Source organism: Hippoglossus stenolepis, chromosome 6, assembly GCF_022539355.2.
Source record: "Hippoglossus stenolepis isolate QCI-W04-F060 chromosome 6, HSTE1.2, whole genome shotgun sequence".
Lineage (NCBI taxonomy): Eukaryota > Metazoa > Chordata > Actinopteri > Pleuronectiformes > Pleuronectidae > Hippoglossus > Hippoglossus stenolepis.
In genome coordinates, this window is record NC_061488.1 from 24,572,922 (window position 1) to 24,578,921 (window position 6,000).

Consider the following 6,000-nt stretch of genomic DNA (forward strand, 5'->3'; position numbering starts at 1 on the left):
ACATGAGGAGAGACATAAAGAAAGACACACGAGGAGAGACACACGAGGAGAGACACATGAGGAGAGACATAAAGAAAGACACATGAGGAGAGACACACGAGGAGAGACACATGAAGAAAGACAAACGAGAAGAGACACACGAGGAGAGACACACCAGGAGAGACACACGAGGAAAGACACATGAAGAAGACACACGAGGAGAGACACATGAGGAGAGACAGGAGAGACACATAGAGAGACACAAACGAGGAGAGACACACGAGGAGAGACACATGAAGAAAGACAAACGAGAAGAGACACACGAGGAGAGACACACCAGGAGAGACACACCGGAGAACACACGAGGAGAGACATATGAGGAGAGACACACGAAGAAAGTCAAATGAGGAGAGACACACCAGGAGAGACACATGAGGAGAGACACATGAAGAAAACACGAGAACACGAGGAGAGAGACACGAGGAGAGACACACGAGAGGAGAGAAGGGAGAAGAGATTGCTGATGTTAAAAGTTCAGTTTTGAATTGCTGTTTGGTTAAGTGAAGATAAAGATGCTGAAAAGCAACTGGTTCGTCTCTGGCTATCGTTGGGAGACCCCGGTGACATCATGTATTGCCTCAGAAGTTTTTCGTTTTCTGGTTTTGTTAACTAACTAACTGAATAGCCTCAATTAGTTATGGCTGCTGCTGTGGCTGAGGGGGGAGAGCGGTTGTCCTCTAACCAAAAGGTTGGTGATGTCTTCCCCATCTGCATGCTGAAGTGTCCTTGTGCAAGATACTGAACACTGAAATGCCTGTCTTTGAAAAAATAAACTAAAGTGCTTTGAGTGGTTATCAAGACTAGAAAAGTGCGATATAAATACACACCAGTTAATTTTCCAACAATTTAAACACATCATAACAACTAAACAGCTTGAACACCTGCTTTTCTCCTCTTTTCTCTTGTATCCCACCACCACTTTTCTTGTTCAGTGAGAGAAGTGAGCTCTAGTTTGTCCTTTCAGAATTTTAAGTGTAAAAAGTGTAGTGTTGTCTCACATTGGTGCTTTTACCAATCACCTTGGTCTCAGAATGTCTCACCAACTGCACATTGGAAGAATGAACATGTAGAGTCCGTCCAGTCTTCATTAAAAAAATCAGCTTTTGCTGTCTCCTTCTTTTTAGTAAAGTTGCTTTTCTTACTTTTCTCTGAGTCCATTATTAGTGTCTCTCATCTTTCTGTCTTTCCCTGCTGTGTGTATATTATCCTCCTATTCTCGTTGGGCTGCTCAATCGGAATTCACAGATTTGATTGGCATCACATGAGATGATTTACAATGCATGCAATTAGCGCAGTAAAGGCTAGAAAAGCAGTCTGTTAAATTAAAACTCTCTGTCAGACAATTCTAAACGAGTATGCCACCATTTGCCACCATATGCTAGTGGCCATAAAAGACCAATTGAAGCTAAATTGGAAAAACCTCTGACTTATTTAATATAACAAGAGTGTGCTTTATTAATAATGAATTCAACTTTACTTTGGAAATGGGGAAATGAGTTATGTAACCTTTTCCAAGATAGATTGTCTCTCATAAATGTATTGCCAGGGTCAGGGAACCTTGGACAAGCCAATGTTAATTGCAGGTCTGCGATGGAAATCAAATGACATGGAAGTGTGACACTCTCTCCGCCCTTCATACCCCTATTTTATACAGTGCTACTTAAAGGCTACATTATTATCAGCACCAGAACTGAACTTCGAGAATGGGTAAAAATCGTGACGATTGGGACAGTCCGTTTGTTCACCAGTATGAATATGATCAGATGGCGCTAGTCAGCCAATAGTCAGCTCAATGAGCCAGTGATTATGAAGCATTAATGAAACAGCTGATGACATATTGACAGCACAACTTCAGCGTTGTGTCTGAGCTCTCTCTCATTTATATTCAGTTGTGTCAGTGGATTTTCCAGTTGAACGCATGTTACAGAATGTGAACAATGAAAATATTAGTTTTCCCAAAGTTTGGAAAGGAACTCTCTCCACGTCTGTTCAGTCCTTCAGCAAGGAAACGTTGCTCTTTATTGACAGACCGGTGGAGCTACCTTGAACCCTGACCTCTGTGGCAGGAATAAAAAAGATATGTGGACACTGTACACAGTCTGTCAGTGAGCTGCTGGGCTCCATTGATTTTTAATCTCCTAAAGCACTGTGTCATTATTGCGATAAAAACAACCGTCCCCTGCTTTTCCTTGATGATCTCTCTAATGTCTATTGACAATAAGCACAGATTGAGTTTGTGTGGATTTCAGTATGCCCTCTGTCCATCACACCTTGTCCGTCAGTGTTACTGTATTAGATAGATGAAGTATCACTGACAAGTACACGCATAAAAACACATTCACCTCCACCCGCTGCTGCATCCACACACTCACACATATACACTGGCACACACAGAGCAGAGCACAGAGGAGGCCGACCTCTGCTTTTGCTCCCCAGCCCCTCAGCGCAGAGAGCCCAGCTCCTGCCAGCAGCAGCACTTTAGGGTTAATAAATGAAGTCCAAATGGGTTTGACCTCCAGAAGAGACACAAAGCGATGAAAAATAGCACTTTGACACAGCATGGATACAGGGCCCATCACTGTATGGCGACCTTGATATTTTAACCAAGTGCTCTGTGAGCCGTAATTGACTTTCCCCTCTAAAAATCCATCCTCTCCTAACAATCAGATCCTTCACACGCCTCCCCTCTCTCTGTGTCCCTTCATCCATATGTTATACCACTGCTCATATGCTGGAGAGGCCAGATTGATGTTGCTGTTCATATTAATGTTGTTGTGCACTACACAGACCACTACATGCATCAAACCCTGATTGGAGCCACACAAGAAGCCCATATGTCTCAGCAGTGAGGTGGCTTTCAGTTCACACCTCATCTTTCTATACTCTGGAGACAATGATGAGGAGAGAATCAAAACTAAAAGGTCAATTCTTTAGACTCATACCGACTTTTTCTGTAACTAAAGGTGGACAATTTGAATCACTTTGCTGATTCAAACAGTCTTGACCTGTTCAGTTCAACGACCCAGTGAATAGTGTGTGCAGAGTCATTTGTTCGTTTATATATTGCCATTCAAACACACACCATTAATGTGCTGGCTCATGCACTTTCCACTGTGTTTTTAAGGGGTTGCACTTTCATTCAGCTTGGGAACGAGAGGAAGAGACATGCTGTGTCTCAATTTGTGTATCTCCGTACTCCACGCATGCTCTTCTGAATGCATGAATATGTTCACATTGACAAGTGTGGCAACAGCAGTACACTACAAGTCCCTGGATGATGCACAGAAAATGATCAAAAGGTTCAACTTCTCAGCCTCAACAGTCACCATCTTGGCGACAAAGCGGAATGGGAGGGACCACCAGCATATTTCTCACCCGGTTTTTATAACATCAAAGTAATTATAACCAAACTTATCAGAAACATAAACACCCAAACACATGATCATTGTGATAACTGTGACATTTTTATTTGGTCCAGGTCCCATCAGCGAATATAGAGGGGGTGTGGTTTATGATACATATATATAGTGTAGTCAGCTACCAGGGAGTGACCAAGATGTTCTGGCCTTAAGCATGTCATTCATCATTATTTACAGTCACTGGCTATAGGACTTCCATGCACACAATGTCAATATGTGGCCATTTATCATTCACTCTGCAATATTAACATATCAAAATGCCAACATTTGCTAATTAGCATTAAACACAGTACAGGCTGAGGCTTATAGGAATAACATTAGTTTTACAAGCACTTGGCCATAAACCAAAGTATTGGACTGAAACTGTTGGCCTACAGTAAAACATAAAGACAACCAACGTCATTAGGATACATCCACTGGCCATTTAATAGCTGTTGATACATTTCAGTTTGGACCAAAGTGGGAGTGGATTGACCGTCCTGCATTAGTTTTCCCAGAGCTGCATAAAAGCTTGATCAAAAGTTGTATTAATGTTCGCTTATTTCTACTTATCTTTTCAAACTTAAGAAAGATCTTTCCAGAGACACAGAGGACATTATCCAAGATAAGATAAGATAAGATGACCCCATGTCCCACCATGGGGAAACAAAAGTATATTCACTGACCGATGACACCCCTTAACTTTTAGCACTTAAATCTATAGCTACATGAATGAATAGGGTGAAGAAACAGTAAAGCGAGCAGAATTTTTTGACTGACAAACTTTACATTTTACGGACACAATGACTCAATGTATTTGGAAATAGGCAGCATTTATGCCAAAAATCGGTGAAATGAGATCTTTACATCTTCAAAAGGCTCAGGCTGTCCACTTCTGCTGGCAGCCCCTCCCTCCCTTTCTCTGTGTGTGTGTGTGTGTGTGTGTTGAGTTGTGCCCATCAGCTGCCAGCCATCATCATTATCATCCTGCCCTGCTTCAAATACCTGGTTCTTCAAAACTAGTTGAGGAGTGGACACAGTTTGCTCAGTCAGTCACATATCCAGCCTGTCTGGTAGACTTTGATTTTATTCTATTCTTTACTAACAAGACCTGTGGAACTGGACAGAAGAAGCCTCTTGATGAGAGATGAAACGTTTAACTTAATCACATGATGTCGCCTCTATAATGAGCTTTAGTTTAACACACACTGTCTGCACTGACTCTGAGGACACACTGTGGTGGAAACCTTTGCAATTACTAGACAATAAACACATATGGACCTGTGGCGCAAAGAACATGACTGTGAACATCCGGCACTTTGGGATGCGCCTGGTGCATCCGGAAACAGCGAGAGATTAAGATGTAGTGGGTGTGTTAGCGGCAGGGATCGACTTAACAGACCAGACATTGTTTAAAATTTCCCTTATCCTTCCATTTAAGGAGAGTGTGCGCACTGCGCAACAGTGTAGGAACATTTTGGTGAGATCTGACTGTCTCAGAGAGAGGGAGGGAGGGAGGGGGGCTGTCACAAGGTAAATCTGTTAACTATCTATCCCCCAGTCCAAATATATATTTAATTTCATCAATAAACCTATTTAAAGGGAAAGATACAAGTATTAAACTATGTCTAGTTATCCTGTCGCTAACACACTCAGTGCATCAATATCAGTAACTCCCACAAGTAAAGAACCATAGAGAGTTGCAGACAGTCTGTGGTACTGTCAGCACATTGCTCCTACGTGTTATGTTGGTTATGTTCAGCTCCAGCAGCTGACAAAGGTTTATCATTCCTTACAGTTACAATGAAATATCCTGAACTGAATTGACATTGAATTGAAATTGAATCTAATTGAGACCTTGTAAATCGGAATCTAATCGATTTGGGAAATCAGTGGCCCCGCCCTAATTAAGAAATTACTAAAGTATATGGGATCTGTCAAAGAAAGGTTTAATAGGTGTATAATTGCGGTGCCAAAAGGCGCACTGAAAAATGTTGAGTGCACATAAATGATGTGCTGGTGCACCTAAATGAAAAACTAGGCGCACCTGTGTAGCCTAGCTGCAAAAAGTGAGTCTGCAGCACTGCATAGAGAATCTCCTGTTGTGTGTTGCATGTGTGAAAGGGCAACCCATGACTCTCCAGACATTGTGCAATGTTCATATGAAAGAATAACTATACAGAACGGCAGCGCAGCATTAGGAGTGGTCAGGTAATCACAAAAACCAAGCAGCACTATGAGCCACTGTTACCACACTAACATAAGGTGGTTCATTTGTGTTTCCACTCCTGTATACAATCCAGATGACTCCTACTCACATTACTCTATCGGTTTATTTGGGCATCATTAAAGCCATAAACAACCTTACAAAAGTTAGATACTTCTAAACTCAACATGAGCTATTTAGATAAGACTTAATTCTTCTCATGGAAACATCCACTGGGCCATAACGGTGGCTGTGAGGCTCCTAATGGGCTTTGTTATCGAGGCAGGATGGATGGTGATGGTTACTGTTTCACAGTGGAACACAGCTAGGGCATGGACGGGGCCATAATTCTCATGA